This window comes from Lonchura striata, chromosome 9 (assembly GCF_046129695.1).
Source record: "Lonchura striata isolate bLonStr1 chromosome 9, bLonStr1.mat, whole genome shotgun sequence".
In the NCBI taxonomy this organism is placed as follows: domain Eukaryota; kingdom Metazoa; phylum Chordata; class Aves; order Passeriformes; family Estrildidae; genus Lonchura; species Lonchura striata.
In genome coordinates, this window is record NC_134611.1 from 6751695 (window position 1) to 6768683 (window position 16989).

Consider the following 16989-nt stretch of genomic DNA (forward strand, 5'->3'; position numbering starts at 1 on the left):
CATTTAGACTTAAAATGTGACATCTAATTTCCCACTTAGCAGTAATTATTGTTTATGTAGGTGGGTAACCAGTCATACAGCTATGTAGGCTGCTTTGTGGTTTCTATCTAGAGGTTAGGAAAGCTAACATGACACATCAGCAGGGAGATTTTTACATGTTAAAGCATCTCAACAGGAAATCTGAAACAAAAGAGGACTATTTTAATAACCGGTTACCTTGGATGACCCCTAATGACTTCACAACTGAAATGAAAATACTGTACCTAGGAAACAGACAGGACAGCTAAGTTCCATAATCGTTTTAAACATTATTCTCTAAAGAAACATCTGATCAGGATTATCTACCCATTCATTCAAACCAAACAAGATTTAAAGATGTATTCTTCATTTTTCTAAGGTTACACTAGGGGGATCTTAGATGAGCAGATGGTTTAAAAAAAATAAATTAAGGCCTTTTCAACTAAAAAAAAAATTATTCTAACGTTTAAAAACTAGGTTTTAAAAGGAAAAGTAAATCTCTGCATAAGAAAAAGTATTAGCTTGGTGGACTGTCTGTAGGAAGCAGGGCTGAGGCATCCACGCTCACCTCCCTGGTGCAAGGAATGCCTCTAAAATGTGATGGCGCTTTACATAACAGTATTTCCCTTCTTCTCTGCAAACATGCCTACCACCAAATGTTCATTTAATTTTCACGGGTATGCTCTGTGACAAAGGAGCAGCCCGGGCTGCAGCCCCGGCCGGGCTCCGGCGGGACCTCAGTGAGAGGGAAGGGCTGTGCCCGGCCAGGCTGAGCTCCTGCTTTGGAAATCAGGCTCACAGGAGAAATCGCAGGATCAAGGGATTATTAAAAGAACTGTAAAGTCCTGCTTGCCCACAGGATAAGTGGCATACCTTTTTAGGTTGTCCTACTTAGAGTCACCGATGCCGGTGCACGCACACATGTATTATTGAATGTTTTGCAGGGGCACCATCTGCTCCGTCGTTAATTGTTTGTCAGGCTCACTACGATTTCCCTGCATTCCATATATTCTCCTGCACCCCATGCTCATGCTGGGAATACCTGGGCACCTTTCTCTAATGGTCAAAGCAGGAGGACTAATGCCAGCTGCACATTTGTACTCTTGGCTTTCCTTTTGGGGTTTGCTTGAACAAATTCAGAATATCCCACTGCCATTTCTACCTGCGGAACAGGGTGCAGAAAGAAAACACCTTCTGTACGAGTCTACAGAGGCTGGAATGTCAGGCAGTGTGTCAGGGAAAGGCTTGGGAGAGATCTGGAGGGAGGTGAGCCTTTCACCTCCAGCCAAGATTTGATGGAATTCTGCTCCTACACAGAAGAAGTTCCCTGTTTTGCAAGGAGCCCACGGTGCCAGATGAACGCAGTCTCTAAGCTAACAGACTCGAGACAAGTTTCTGCATCAGGCATGTTTTTATACTCCAGCAATAATGATGAGTTTTCAAACTGTGTATATGTATATCTTTGGGCATCCTTGTGTATGTGTGTATACATATGTATTATGTACACAAACATATAAATATACACAAATCTGTCATGCTCCAGCTGTAGATAAATGTACTATAAAATATTGAAATTGATGCTGAAATTCAACACAAACAAATTCCTCAATCTGCAAACAAGGTTTTTATTTACATCAAGAGAATAAATTTTTCCCTACTTCAAATGAAAAAAAAATGTTCTTACAAGCTTTTATTTTTCCTTATTTTCAATTTAGAAATAGCTCCCAGATAGCTGTAAGCGCTTTTGCCTGATCTGCTTTGTATTTTCCCACAATAAAGGTGATGACTACCTCATTCTGCTTTTCAGAAACGGTTGCTGCCCATACACAACGTTTGTTCATTGCCGATTTCCCAAGTATTTTTAATATGAAGATCTACTTTTCATATGCTGCAGCAGACCTGCCTATTGAATTAAATGATCTGTGAATTAAAAATAATTCTCTTAGGTCTTCACTGAAACCACTCATGTGCCTAAAATTAAGCATATGCTTAAGTGCCTTGCTGGATCGGGGCCAGGACGCTTACTACTCCGCAGAGCCCTTCAGAGGGAAGCCAGTCCATGCTATGTAACTTCTCACACTGTGCTCATCATGGCAGCATCTGAGCAACTTCCAGAAGTGCATCCAGCAATGCCACGAACATCTGCCACGTGTTGTTTTTTCCTGCAGCACACCACACTGGCTCTGCTCTGGTGTCCACTCCGACCTGCATTTCCCAGGCAGCTTCCCGCCCGCACGGAGAGTGAAGGTGAAATATAAATATGGAAGGGAAAAAAAAAAACCCAACCAACCCTGAATCACAGCCACTATAGGATATTTGGCTGATTTTTTAAAGGGAAAGCCCAGAGCCCTTTGTGATTATCTAGTAAAAATATGATTGTGGCAAGGCAAATCATGCTACTTCACACAGAGGTGAAACCAGAAATGAAAGTGCCATTTTAAATATATTCTAACTCTCAGGGCATGAGAGAAGATGAATAAGTTATCTTGGGCATACTGACTTCAGTATTCCTATCTTGGGTACACTTGAAATGTCCACTTACTCCAGCAGGAACACTCCTTATTGGGAATACATGCAATAGTAATCATTAAACAAAAGCACGCAATGAGCATGGTTAGATTTTCATCCTTCAATACCAAAAATAAACATTTCACAAATGAAAGGTGAATTTCACAACTCTCCAATTTGATATTTACTTATAAACATTAGGAAATCAGGGGCTTGCCTTGCCAATCATTAAGAATACCTTGATACCCACAAAAGCCTTGCCCTTGGCTTAGAGCTGGATCATGAATGTATTTTGAGGTATGGTTGGTCTGTGAATTTGCAGTTCAGTAGAACCCCATGGAATTTTTAAAGGTTTGCCTGGATGGCTCAGACTACAAAATCCAGGCCTAAGACTCATTTTTGCTGAGCTGGGATAACAGTGAGAGAAGGAAACGAGGGAAATAGTATGAAGAACTTATATGTGTAAAATAAGAATTACTGCAAGGGAAATAATATGAAGAACTTATATGTGTAAAATAAGAATTACTGGGAAACAGCAGCACTGAGAAAAGATGTGAAGCTAACATTATTAACAGGGGTCAACATGCAAAAAATCTATCAGTTTGGCTGATCTACTTAATTCTGAATGAGGAAAAAAACAGGTAAAGTCAAGCAATTACATATGCAGATGTTAGCATTAACAAGCTCCTGCACTGAAAAGATGATTAAACATCCTGAAAGCTCTTTACTGTGATAATTTTGCTCAGTGTCCAAGAGGTGGGACACTGAGACTGCTGTGTGTGACAGGTTATGTCTGCAGCTTTGTGCAGCAGTCACAGTTTGGTAGTAAAGCAGGTGCTCAAAATGAGCCTCGCAGAGTTCATTCACTGCAATTTTGGGTACAAATTAAGACGTGGCTGGCCAGGGCAGGCCCTGACTCAGCAGAGCTGTTGGAGCACGTGCTTCACTTCCAGCACATGCCTGCCCAAAGCACGTGCTCACTGCCCTGCCAAACAAAGATGGACTGACAACCTCCAGGAGGAATTAAAATAAATGGTTTAATCATTCCTCCAGGCAAGTCTAGGGAAAGGTAGGACTTGGCTCATCACCTAAGATCTCACTTCAGCCCACTAGGATGATCATCTTTTTCTAAGAGGGGAAAACACCCAGGATAATAAGACCAAACTGAATAAAGAAGATCAGGATAGTAACTAATAAATCATTGTGCACAACAGCACAATGTTATTGTACCAGGTACCACATGGAAAACATTTTTCCATAACTTGATCGCTGCTTTAATTGGGGAGAAAATTCCCAATGCTATTTACATATTCTTCTTTTGGATCCCAGCAAAGAAGCCAGAAGAAAAGGCTTCAGTTGCTGGAGTCTAATTCTGATCTCTCTCAAAGAAGTTTTAAACAAATCTTTCTACACCGATCAAATAGAGTTTCACCTCATTTTCTCCTAATTTACACTGGCAGAGGAGAAATCAGGATTAGGACTTGTTGTCTAGTGCTATTTGTTTTGAATTATTAAGCAAACATTCCTATTTCAATGAGTAAACGTGTACAAAGGCAACTAACCTTTGTCCTGAAATGGAGTTTACAGGGAGAGTATTGTCTGCTTTCCAATTAATGCAGTAAAAAGGAGTCTCAGACGTTGAGCTACCAATCAAGAGCTTATGTTGTAGCTTGAGAAAATCATGACTGATGCAATTACTTTTATGTAGAAAGTCTGAATATAGTCTATAGGTTAAAGTTCATTGGGTTATTGTTCCTTAATTGAATATCTGAAGATGTTTTCAAGGTGCTCAAGGTATTATTGTTATTTAATTAGCAGGCTTCCTTGCATAATCCAACAGTATTATTTTTGCTAGAAAATAGCTAGATTGCAGTATAAATATACAAGGTATTTTCTAAACAGAGATACAGCTGGTTTCCTAAAAGCCAAGCTTAAATAAAACCAGGAGAGAGTTACTCCTTTGATGATAAAGAAGTCCAAATCCAGTTATTTTTTTTTCCACTACAATCTGAGTGACAATGTATTAAACTTCAGAGAACAGCTTTTTGGGCGACTTTGATTTCTTTTCAGTGTTTTGAAATTACAAAAGTCCCCCAAACTAGCACTGAGCCCATTTCTAAGACTTTTTTCACGTTCAGCATCTCACTATACGTAGCCATCTTAAAACCTTAAAATAGTAATAATCAATTAGGGTCTCAAGCCTATTATCTTAACCAAATGCCTGATTAAAAGAAAAGCCCTCTCTGCTCGAAGTGCAACTTGATTCCTTTTGGTTTTATCCTCTATCTAGATAATCCCATGTTTCACAAACAATGCAGAGCAATAATGTGGATGAGAAAATTGCTGTCTGTATCACACAGCACACGCAGGCCTGGAGAGAGGGGATGTTATCAGAGGGAGCCCAGCTCACCCCCAGGAATCCCAAAAGATTAGCTGTTCCACGGCTGAGGAGCATGGGGGTGAGGGAGGAACTCCTAATCTGCATTCTCCAGCAAAAAAGGGAAGGACTGAACATGCGTGCTCCAGTCAAGACCTTCATAACATTTACACTCTGCTTAATTGGAAGGTGAGTTTATCAAAGCTGGGCTGACCCAGCTGAGGCAGCCCTGCCACTGCTGAGAAATAGCTCAGCTCTATCTCATGCTGGAAATACAAAGCAAGATCCACGAGGCTAAGATGTATATCTAAAAAAAAACTAACACTGAATCTAAAAAAAAATGGAGATGGAAGAGACCATCAATGCCAGACACAATATTCTGTCCAAGGGAATGTCTGTGCCATTCTGATGGCAGACAACACCAAGCTGGGATGCAGCATGTAGGAACAATGAAATCTGCACTTACCAGCAGCCCCCAAATACTGATCACCAGAGCTGCCACAGTGGCCTTATTTTAATTGCTTTGCACAAAATGCATTCCTCAAATTTGGAAATGATAAACCTTTAATGGTAAATCAGACCACATTTTTAATTCGTGAACATTTTATAGAAGAGTTAAACAAGTCATTATACATTAAAGGTGATGCAAAAACCTCTCTCTCGTTCCCTGACAAATGCTCCCACTCCTATTTCAGCTTGTTATTTCCAATATAATTTTAATGCCACAGCAACAGCTCACCTTGGACAAACTGCACATTTTCCTGTGAAAATAACTGTGAGGCCACATGTCAGAGATGCTGTTATTTTCCCTGACTCACTACCTGCCTTTGGCTGAGGTTTTAAGAAGCACCAGAATTTTCTTTGTGGCCCATAGCAGGATGGATTAGACCGTCCAGGGCATGTCGTGTTAGTACAATAGAGGAACACTTTTAAGACTTTAAAGTCATGTAATACAATTCTAGGCTGGATCTTTCTTGTTAAAAAAAGTAGAATGGGAGTGATTGAAAGAGAAAAGGGCCAATATTTGACAACAGAAATCAGCATAACCTCCTAACAGCGGCAGTCATGGATGACTGCCCTTTGACCCGGGGAGATTATGTGGGATTTCAATGACAACAGCTGGAAGTGAGCATGTGAGAATAGAGAACACAGATCTGAGGCCTCCTACAAAAGACTGCACAATCCCTGCCCAGATCTGAGTGTTGATTAGAAATTGTTTCCTGGTCCTGGCTTAATAGACTGTGATAATGAAAGTTTTGTCAACCCTTCACAATATGCAAAAGCACTGGTAAATGATTTGCCTTTTTGGGTTTTAGCTAAAAAGTCTGTATCCAGCAGACAGTGAAATTGTCTGTCTAAAACTGCTCGTTTTTGTGGGTGCCCAGAGCTCAAGTTCAGCTCCTTTTCCATATGGTTTGTGGCCATTGGGGATCAATGTCTGCTGGGGGTGGCTTGGAGGAAGGACTCTCACCCTTCCCTAAGGAACCCATTTGAGCAGGGATGCTCCAGAGGTGAATCAGAACACAAATACATGTGTAACCTCTCCCTGTGTGCTACTCTTCCTACTCGTGGCACTTTAGAATCCCTAATGAGAAAAATGCCTAATCATGCTTTGGATATTTGTCATATTGAGCTTCAGATTCTGGGCTGCAAATTAATAAACGTGAAACCACAGTAAACATGGCATCAGGTGTGTCAGCAACAGCCTGATCCTGCTCGAATCCACTGCAGCCTCAGCTCTTAGCAGATTCAAACTCATTTTATATTTAAGTGCAGAGATAGTGGAATTAATGGAAACTTATTACCGTTAATGAACCGATTACAGATTGCAATCAATCATGTCAGGTTTTGTCCAAGTGGTGGCACACGGATAGCTCCTTTCTCTTGAAGACAAAGGTCTTCTTGAAACATTGAAAGCATTTCAATTCACATTAAAGGCCTTGTGCAATGGAAACCATTCCAAGATCTATGATGTCTGCTGTGGGTTTTCATTTCTGATGACTCCTAACATCATTGGGTACTTATTTCAGTACTTGTGCGTGTGAGAAATCAGTTAAATACTGTTTTTTGATGTAATGATAAAAATTTAGAATCTCCCTGTCTACCACAAACCAAATTTGATAAAAAAACCTGCATTAATACCGATAGGGGCCTATAGCTTGAAAAACAACAGATGTCTTAAATTACCATATTTCTGTTTCAGGTCCTCCATCCAAAAATGAAATATTAAAGAAAAGAAGAAAAAATCATTATAAATGGTCATACTCATTTGGCAGCTTATAAAATAATATGCCTCCTCAAAAGCGTTTCAAAGTAAATGAGATAAAATCTACCTTGGGATAATAATTCTGGAATATTTATAGCATCCAACAATAAAAAGAGTAATAAAAAGAAAAGCCTGCCTCCCTGAAAATAATAATATGAAGGAGTTATTTATCTTCATATTTCCACATCCACCCTGGTTACAAGAGCAATGACAGCTGAGATCTCCAAGGTCTGTGGTGATATTATCAGTGACTCAGTGTCCAAATGGAGCTTCCAGGGAAAGCTGGCAGCATGTGGTGCTGGAGGGTGCTCCCTGGCCACCCACCAATGGGCATCCACCCACCCCATGGCAAATATGGGCATTGGAGGGGAAGATCCATAAGGGAATATTGCCATCCCTGCCCATCTCCATCTCCAAGGTCCCTGTAAAATAACATCCCAATCACAAGCTTGGCATTGCATTAACCTCAGGACCCCCCAGACAGCTGGGAAACCTCCTAAAGAGAATAATGTAAGGATCATAGCTCTATCCACCGGCCATTTTTTGATGTTTTTGTTTTGTTTTTTGACCTTATTTCTGGTGGAGCCTGAACGTATGGGTTTGTCCAACTCGCTTGTCTGCGGCAGACCGTGCGTGCTCCATCCCCTGCCCTTGCTCCTCTCTCCATCCCCTGCCCTTGCTCCTCTCACTCCTCACCAAGCATCAGCTGGTATTTTGCCTCCTGGACCTGCCCACTGATTTCTAGGATGCTGCTGGCAGGAGGAAGAGCCGATGGCAGGGCTGTGTGCTGTGGCCACGCTCCGGCCCGCACGCCGCTGGAGCGTGTCTTGGAACACGCAGAGTCTACTTGGGTCTACACTGCTCCAAATTACAATTTAGCTACAGTATTAATGCCATAAATATTATTGTTCATGCTGTGTGACGAACATCAGTGTGAAAATAAACGTAAGGATATTTCAAAACTGGTGTGGAATACTTAGGTATTCAGACTAATCACGGGCTGAAATAAGCACATTTGTTTCAAATCCTGTTTATAGCACTGCAGCCCCTCCCTCTTTTAAATCTTCCTCTTAACCATAGTGATGTTTATTGAATACCTGTCATTTCTCCAGCAGCATGTGCCAACAGCAGCTCACCAGTGCCAGGCTGCATGAAAACCCTTCTGTCTCCTATTCTCCAAGGGGCTCCCTTAGATCAACCACTACCATACCCAATACACTGAAACCCATAAATTTGCAGATACTGTAGTCAAAATTCTTAACAGGAAAGTGCACCCATTTTGCCCAGTGTAGCATACTGAAATATCACATGGTGAGAAGCATTTCTCACCATGTGTAAACTGTCAATTTGATTTGAAATTAAAATTTTTGATTAACATGAGCATTTCTGAGCCTCCCGCTGGCAGCAGCCCTATTGCTGAAAAGTGACATGATTTGTGACACACATGCTGTACAGAAGCCCCATGCCAGCAATTGTTAAAACCATTTTCATTCTGCTTTAATACGGTATGACACTCAGGAAAATAATTTTGATATTTAGGAGAAAGAGGGTAAAGGCTTAAGGACTGAAGTCCTTTATGGGTGTAAAGCAGGATTAGAGCAGCACGGAAAATCGGCACAGAGGTCTCCCCATCTCACAAGTCATGTCTCTTTTCAGCAACAGGAACCATCTGCAGGAGGCTAAGAAAGGTCCATGCCGAAGCACAAAGCCTTCTTTTAAATCCAGTTGATATTTCAAACACAGCATGATGTACTTTCCACCTATGAATGCCGAGATGCTTGTTCACGGCAAAACGCTTGCAACTCCAGTAATTAAACCCTCTCGGATGGGAGGTAGGATTTTCTAGTTTCCACAGCAGTCTGTTATTTTCCCATGTTTACCATTTCCCCGGAGATACCATTGGCCACCGGAGATACTAACATTTATAAGGTGAATTATTTACGAAAGAGGAAAGTTTTGTGACTCTTGAGACTTTTAAGGCCGGGAATCTACCTCTTCATCAGGGTGGTGGGAAGATTTTTGCTAGTTTGAACAGCTACCAAGTGACAACAAGAAGCAGGACAGATTTCAAGGCTCTGATGTACACACTGCAGGAGACAAAAGTTCAGAGGGGATTTTTATAAACGTAAGCCTGTGTCACTGCTGCAAGCTGCTGACTCAACTGTGTCACCTGCGTGTTTCTCAGAGTGGATCATTTCTTTTCCAGTAACATCATGTTCTGAGGAAGTTTATCATGAAACAAGTATCACGAACAGTCATTCTGAGCAGCAGAACAGCTTTGATATGTGTCGACACGCATCTGACTTTTCTTTGAGCTCCTAACACTGCTCATCACATTAAACACTCCACTCTGCTGGACTCTCTGTTCCTAGTAAACACAGCGATTTCCAATTGCCATAACACAGCAAGTTAAAAAAAATATAGTATTTCAAAAGTAATTTTACGTGGTGAAACGAAATATCAGGATGATTCAGATGCCCTGGAAGTATTCAGGCCTGAACATAAAGCCATGGGCTCATTTACGTTGATAACAGAGCACGGGAACACAATCTACATGAAAAACATGATCCTCAATAAAGCTGTGATACACAGTTACTAGAAGTCTGCAGGTTCTTTAAAATAAGTCTTAAGTTTAAATAAGCATTGTGTGTAAATACCTCGTTTTAATTAGCATTTTGCCAAGAAATTATACAACTGCACTGAAGGATGCTGTAATTATTTCAGGATCTATAAAACCCTCCTCAGCTGGTGCTAAATAAGTGCACCCTCCAAGGTTACCCTTCAGACACTCGCAGAGCTGGACTGAGGCAGTTTGAAGCCCTGAGGACACAGAATTAAGGGGCTGTAAAAATAGGTATCAGGGTTTTTTAATGTGCACATTAGTTTATAGTTACAGGAATATCCATGTACACAGATAACACGGCAGGATTCTCCAGGAAAGCCCAGAGTCCAGGAGGAGCTACTGGGCACAGGGGCAGGTGAGGGCAGCTCCCCTGCCTCACTTTGCTGGGTGATATGGACACAAATCCTGGCAACTTCATCCACTCGTTCTGCTCTCATCCTCCCTTCCTGGCACTCCCCTCTCCTCACACCATGGCACTTCTAAAAGACTGTGGCAGGACACCATGATAATAGAAGTATCTGCTCAAGATTAGATTGTACAAATGTGATGTGAAAGTAAGGAAGCTGGGCATGGAAGCTAAGTCCTGGTCTGGTGATGGTGGTGGTGTCAGTTCTCAGCTGACACCGGTGGTGAGCCAAACTGTAATTCACAGTAATTTTTGGAGTTTTCTCTCCACTAGTCTCTTACTCCTCTACTCTTTGCACAGAACTGATAGATTTTAGCTCTGATAGATTTTAGTCCCAAACAGGCTGATGTCTCCTGGTTACATATTAGTTATTTTAACTAACTTTACACCTTAGTTATTCTTGTGGCTGGGGAGGGAAGAGATTTGTCACCAGTCACATCGTGCCATGCAATCATCTGCCTCTGACAGGTTCCACTGGGAGAGTGAAGGTGCACAAGCAAAGCACTGCACACCCCTGGAAGCATCACAGCCTCGTCCCGGGGTGACCCAGGCTCTCCAGGCTCACATCCCAGGCTCTGCCAGGTCTCTGCTCCCCAGGCAGTGAGGAGGAAGCCCCAGAGACTGAGTGATTACTTCCCAAGCTCTGCTGCACGCGGGGTTAACCACGCCTTCAGACAGCAGTGGAGAACACCCAGGGTAGGAGTGGGCAATTCCCCAGCCAAGTCCCAAACCAGGGACATAAATCCAGTGGGAAGAGGCTGCTGGGTGTGGAAACCAGCAGCAGAGCTCTGCACGATGACTGAGACTCTCCCTTTCATTCTAAGTTTGTGTTTTGTAGGGCAGGATGCCCTGTCTACATTCCTTTACAGACTAAGAATGGACATTTATTAACAAGCACTTGGGCGGACAGCCCAAAACTCCAGACTCCTGGCCTGGGACTGCAGGACAGAGAGGGCCAGTGACCCCCCTTTGTGTTTACTGTACTTCTACAGACACATGTTGGTGTGATAGGGGCATTCACTTTCTCAGGTTCAGGCCAAGGTCAGGCCAGAACATGGACCAAGTTTATTTTTCTCGTGTAATCTGCTCAAGCTGGAGCCCAAAGGGGGTCTCAGAGTTCACTCATTGTGAGGGATTCAACATGAACACAGAAAACAGAAGAGACAGAGAGGGACCTTGCTCATTCCTCACGGATTTCATCCCCGCATGTGGCAGACTGGGTGGTTCCAGGGGAGGTGCTCAGGGAATTGAGATGACATTGGTGGGATGTCCCATCCCAGGAGGGTGCCTGCAGCAGCTCAGACATGCTCTCGGGGTACCAGTGAGGACCTGGGATGGATGTGCTGCTGGAAGCTGGGCTGGACAGCTAAGCCTTTGCACTGCTTTCCTGTGGAAGAAGATTTGCCTTTCTAGACCATCTAACCCATCCCAGCAGTCAGTGTGTGGCACAGGGCAATACCCAGGGATGCAGAAACGTGGCACTGGGGTGGATCCTCATGTGTTTAAGACAATCCGAAGATACCACAGAGACCAAAACTTCATATTTTTGGGCCATAATCAGCAGTCTGGCCTGTGACAATTTGTACTCTGACTGACTTTCAAGCTGGCAGGAAAAAATGAAAGAGGAAAAGGAATTCCACTGGAAGAGAGCTCTGCATTAAACTAAAGCAACTCAGGTAAAAGAAAACCCATCTGTTATGGTTTATGATGCATAAACATTCGTTTCTTCACTGATCCTCCTTTGCTTGTATTACTGAAATGCAGAAATAAAGGGAAAAATAATGATGGATGGATTTTGGAAAAGTTAGAGTTCAACTCAGGATGGATGTGATCCCAAACATTTCAGATTCTTATCTCATCGTAATTGGAATAGCTGAACCTCTCTTGTCTGCAAAATTAGGCAAAGCATCCTGTGAGAATGGGCTCTTTTTCACAGAAGTTTAGTCCCCAGACACATGAAAGAATGAAAACAAGAACTGGAACAGAACATTTTTACTTTTGAATAATGGCTTCATTTGGGCAGTTTAGAACAAAACTTCACTGGAAGAACTGAGGAGGAAATTCTCTCTTCCAGTGTGCCCATCCCTAGACACATTCTTCTACAGAGCACATGAATACTTATCAAAAATGGTAATTTATCTAAGACACTCCCATTCTGTAGAATTCAAAAGAAAAACAGAAAGGGAAAAAGTACATGTGGGCAGTAGATGGACTGTCCACTCTTCTACTCCCTACATCTAATGATGAAGAAATCATTCATTCAGCCAAGTCCACACGCCCTGTTAGATCCACCTTTGCTCTTGAGCAACTCTGTCTCAACTCTGTCTGCTCTGGCTTGTGAGGATGAGCAGGAGAGGGGTGGGTGACTTCCTCTAGAAGCAGAACCTCAGGTCCAGAGCAATTGCAGTGTTTGAAACATCTTGGTTTTAAAACTCCCTGAGGTTCAACAGAGAGACATTAAGTGTCAAAAGACCTGGTATCTCCAGTGATTACAGAGGGACAGGAGGGATTTTAGGTTCACCACTGGTGTCTCGTTTTAATGCCTACTGTTAAATCCATGTCTTAGTCCATGTATCATGTCAGCATAGATCAGGAAGAAAATTTACTTTCTTCCCTATTTCTTGCCCCAAGCAATCTCTCTTGACATTCTCCACCCTTACAGTTTTATCTGTTACTTTTTGTTTGTTTGTTTTTTTCAATTCAGAGGCCTGTAAAATACAAGCACTGCTGAGTTATCCTTGTGTTGCTGCCCTTCATCTGGTTCGTTTGCAGGAGGGAATAATGATCTGTCACCAAGGTAAATTCACTGCCTGGCAGATAATGCCACAGTGTTTCTGCTGCCCATTTCACAGTAAGACATTCTTTTTCAGTGATGCTGCATCTCTGTTCTCGTGGGAACAGTTTACGGCTGACATAGCAATAGTAGTAATAACAACTTACATTTATATTGTACACGGGATGATCTTTACTTCCCTCTCCTTCTAACAGTGGAGAGTCCACTGGAGTCCAATGCATTTCCCAGTCCTACTGCAAATCCTTCATGGCCATGGCAGACAGAAATCTGGGTTCACGAACACTGAGCTGCCTCACTCCTCAGCTGTTTGCTTGGGTTGTCACATCCTTTCCAGCCCACTTTGTTATTGATATAAATGGAGCCGTGGGCCACTGCCCAACCACTGCTCTAAGCCTTCCCTGACAAAAATCTGTGGGGATCCCCTCCTGCCTCAGTCTGTCAAGCTGCTGTCCACCCTCTCCTGCCCCTCACCTCCTCCCTTGCCCTGGAGCTGCGGCTCTGGCATGCTCGGCTGTACGGTAAAATTGGCTCCCTCTGGATGGCTTCTGTGGGGGACAGGGCCAACTCTCTGCATTCTGCTGCTGGAAACTTCCTGAATGCGAATCCCCTGATTTTCAAAATCAGGGCTTTGAGGTCTAACATGTGGGAAAATTGCAGGAGGTCTGCAGTGCAAAGCTGGTCAGTTGGGGACACCCCCCAAACACCAGCAGGTTTTCAGAGGGAGGTGCAGCAGTCAAAGAGACTTCTGTTACAGATAAAATCTTAAGAGTAAGGAATTAAATAGAAAAGTAACAGGGACAGGGGTCTCTCTCTGCGAGCAAGATTGGTACAGCCACATAAGCAGTATCCCTCCCTTATGATCCTGGGAGAAGAAACATTAGAAAAAGGTTTGGCCCAGGATGGTCTGAGAGTTGGTGTTGACACCCTTGTGCTTGGCTAGGGAAGGGGGACTGCTGGGGTGCCACGATGACCCCATGGGAGGGCACACCACTGCCAGGATTGGGGTGCTGGCCATGTGTCCTGCAAAGGCCAGACAGAGAGAAGATAAATATTTGGATCCTCTGGAGCAGCCCTATCATTTCTTTGTGCCTCCCCTCGCCAGGGATGGGAGCGAGGTGCTGGCTTCTCACACCAGAGGATGTGATCCTTGCTTCAAGTGCAAGTGCAGGAAGGAGGGAGGTAATGATTAGAGACACTCTAAAATGATTGCATTAATTGAATCTTATGAAAATGGAAAACAATGGCAGTGGGTAATAATAAAACCCCACTGTACCACGCACATCTCTTGTTTACTAGAAAGTGCTTCACTGACTACAGATTTATTCTGGGACACAGCAGGAAACTTTTCTCCTTTAAATTTAATCAGCCCTTTTTTGCCTTTTTTTTTTTTTTTTTTCCTTTCAGAGAAAAATACCAGCTATCAGATCTGCGTTTCCCATCCGCTCCTAAGACTCCTCAGTGCAGTGCCTGGAGGTGATAGTGTGAACTCACTCAAGAATGTGAAGGCATTTTATAAATCATTTGGTTCCAGCAGGAGGGGGAGAAAGGGAGAAGGCAGAGGGATGATATAGTTTACAGCACATACTCAGCAGTAACTCCCAACTGTCAAACTTCAGCATTTTCTTCAGTTGCAACAGTGGTTAACAAAAAAAAATGTTAAGACAGCAGACACGAAATGCACATAGCAAGCAGCACATTTAATCAACTTGCACCTTCCTACCACCCCACTGCCCAAATCTATCCAGACACTATCACAACCCAGAAAAAAAGTTGTACAAGTGAAGATAGGGCACTGAAAAAGGAGCAGAAACGAACAACACAAACCGCTGTAAACAACTTGCAGCACCCTTTTTTTGTGCCAGATAACAACAGCAGAGTGAAAGGAGTGTGTTTACAACTGTGCCTCACTCTCCTCACCTTCCTCCTGCCCCTTTTGCCATGCTTACTACCTCCTGGGAAAATATTTGCAGACCATTGCAAATAAAAGTCTCCTTCTCACTTTCCAAGAAACGGATCTGGTATTTTTCCATTTCAGTCACACCAGAGCCAGGCTTCAGGGGGATTTTATTCTATGAGAGTCGCCCTAAACTTTCTTTCCAGCTCCTACCTAGCAACTTCAGCAATTAAAAAATAGTATCTAATTATCTATAGAAGTGATGAGGCTTTATCTGGGAGCCTGGTTTCACTAAAGGGCCCTCCCTGACAATAGCAGCAGTCCCCTATGCTGCTTTCAGGAGCTGTGCATTGCCCTTCACATGCACCTCCCTGCTGGTGCACACAACTCCAGGCTTACAAAATTAAGGTTACTTGGAAAGCACCTGATTAACTCAAGAATCTGCAATGTGCGCAGACATACGAGTTTTTTCTGAGTGTGCAAACCAAGTATGAGTATGAAGGTCTGAATCCATTTGAAAGCAAACCACCTTGTACCTGTAAAACCACAAGATTCATAAAGGCACTACGCCACAGGCAGAAACCAGAGGAAGGTGTGAAGAAATGACACACATTTGTGTGTCATTTTGTAGATATTGTGTAGATATATTTGGAAAGGTCTGGAGGCAAGAGAACACCTCCTGTGCTGGTCAGGAAGTAAGAGCAAAAGAACACCTGAGTGTGAGTGGGAAAGTGCAATCTCTTATCTACACTTGGACTTTCCCATCTGCACGAACCAAGCTCTGGCTGAAGCCACCCACAGAAGTTCAGGTGCTGGTAGCTCAGGTACAGTGAAGGATAAGTGGGGAAAAAAGCTCTGTTTTGCTAAGTGCCAGACTGGCTGGGACTGGAGACACAGAGAATCTCTGATGCCTTTGGGTGGACTTGTTGGAAAACACAAATCACTCACCCATTCACCCATTGCTGCACTGCCTCTCCCTCAAGCCTTCATCCCCTCCTGACTTCTGCAGGAAGGGAGCCAGCACTTCCCCAGCTCATCTGCACAGCACAGCTCCCAGCATACATTCCTAACTTCCAGTGGTTTGACCACAGCGGGCAAAATTTTGGCCAGGGAGCACTTCCGATGGCAGGAGAGCAGTGTGCCAGCCTGGGTTTCACTGCTGTGATCTCTGAGTGGAGGGTTGCCACCCACTGCCACAAAGAGACACCACCTAAATAGATGTGGAGTAATGAATACTTCGGTGAAGCGACTGATTTCAGAGGGGGCTTTTATCCACAGGCCCTGTATTTATAGTTCAAGCCTTTTCAATTAATACGCACACCCTAAAAGAATTAAACTACTAATTATCACATTTTACTGTGGTTCACAGAACTTTCATCAGATCTAGTAAATGAAATCACGAGTTCAGCAGAAGAAGCTTTACTGCGCCAAATTATGTCAAGGGTATATCATGTTGATAATAAAAGATCACTTGGTTGGAAGCCTAACCTAGAAGGTTGGGGAGGCGTAAAAAGTTCACATTTTGGATCATGCTGCTCTGGTGTGGGCGTTTTGTGTTTTTTCTCTTGGTTATTGTGGAAGGCAATTCTCCTGCAAGTAAAATTTTCCCCTTGTCTTACATTACCGAGCATTAGGGAATTTTTACATAGAAAGGCAAATAGAAAGGTTTGGGGTTTTGTTTTGCAAGCCAGACCTTGGCATCACATCCTCTCTCCACTAATAAACTCCCCTCTCCACTCAACAGAAATTAAACGATGCCCACACCACAAATAAACTCCTTTCCCTAAGTGCCCAGCTTCCTGGTGGGCAGGGTGGTGTTCCAAGGCATCCTTCAGCCTGTGGTCCGCTCCGGCGGCCGCAATTACCCTGATGCAACTCAGCCCTCAGCTGTTAATTAAACAGCAGCTCTCTCAAGAAGAGAGACATCAAAACCAGTTGTAGTGAAAGCTGGTGGCTGCTCCCAGCTCCAGCTGCTGTGTCCTGGAACATGGCACATCCTGCCCATCCCAGTGCTGCCACCGAGGAGGAGGCAGTGACCTGACACCGAGGTGCCCTCGGCACAGAGACAATCCTTCCCGCAAAGGGAAGCTCAAGAGTTCCCTA

The 16989-nt window shown here is 43.4% G+C and overlaps 1 protein-coding gene and 1 long non-coding RNA gene across 20 annotated transcripts in view; one reads left to right on the top strand and one right to left on the bottom strand.

The window, feature by feature from the left end:
* Positions 1-16989, bottom strand: part of NFIA (nuclear factor I A) — a 349636-nt gene that overhangs the window by 89803 nt on the left and 242844 nt on the right. The window lies entirely within an intron of this gene.
* Positions 11855-14408, top strand: LOC116183915 (uncharacterized). The gene is made up of 3 exons (XR_004148628.2): positions 11855-11874; positions 12903-12995; positions 14397-14408. It is a non-coding gene; the product is annotated as an uncharacterized LOC116183915 (long non-coding RNA).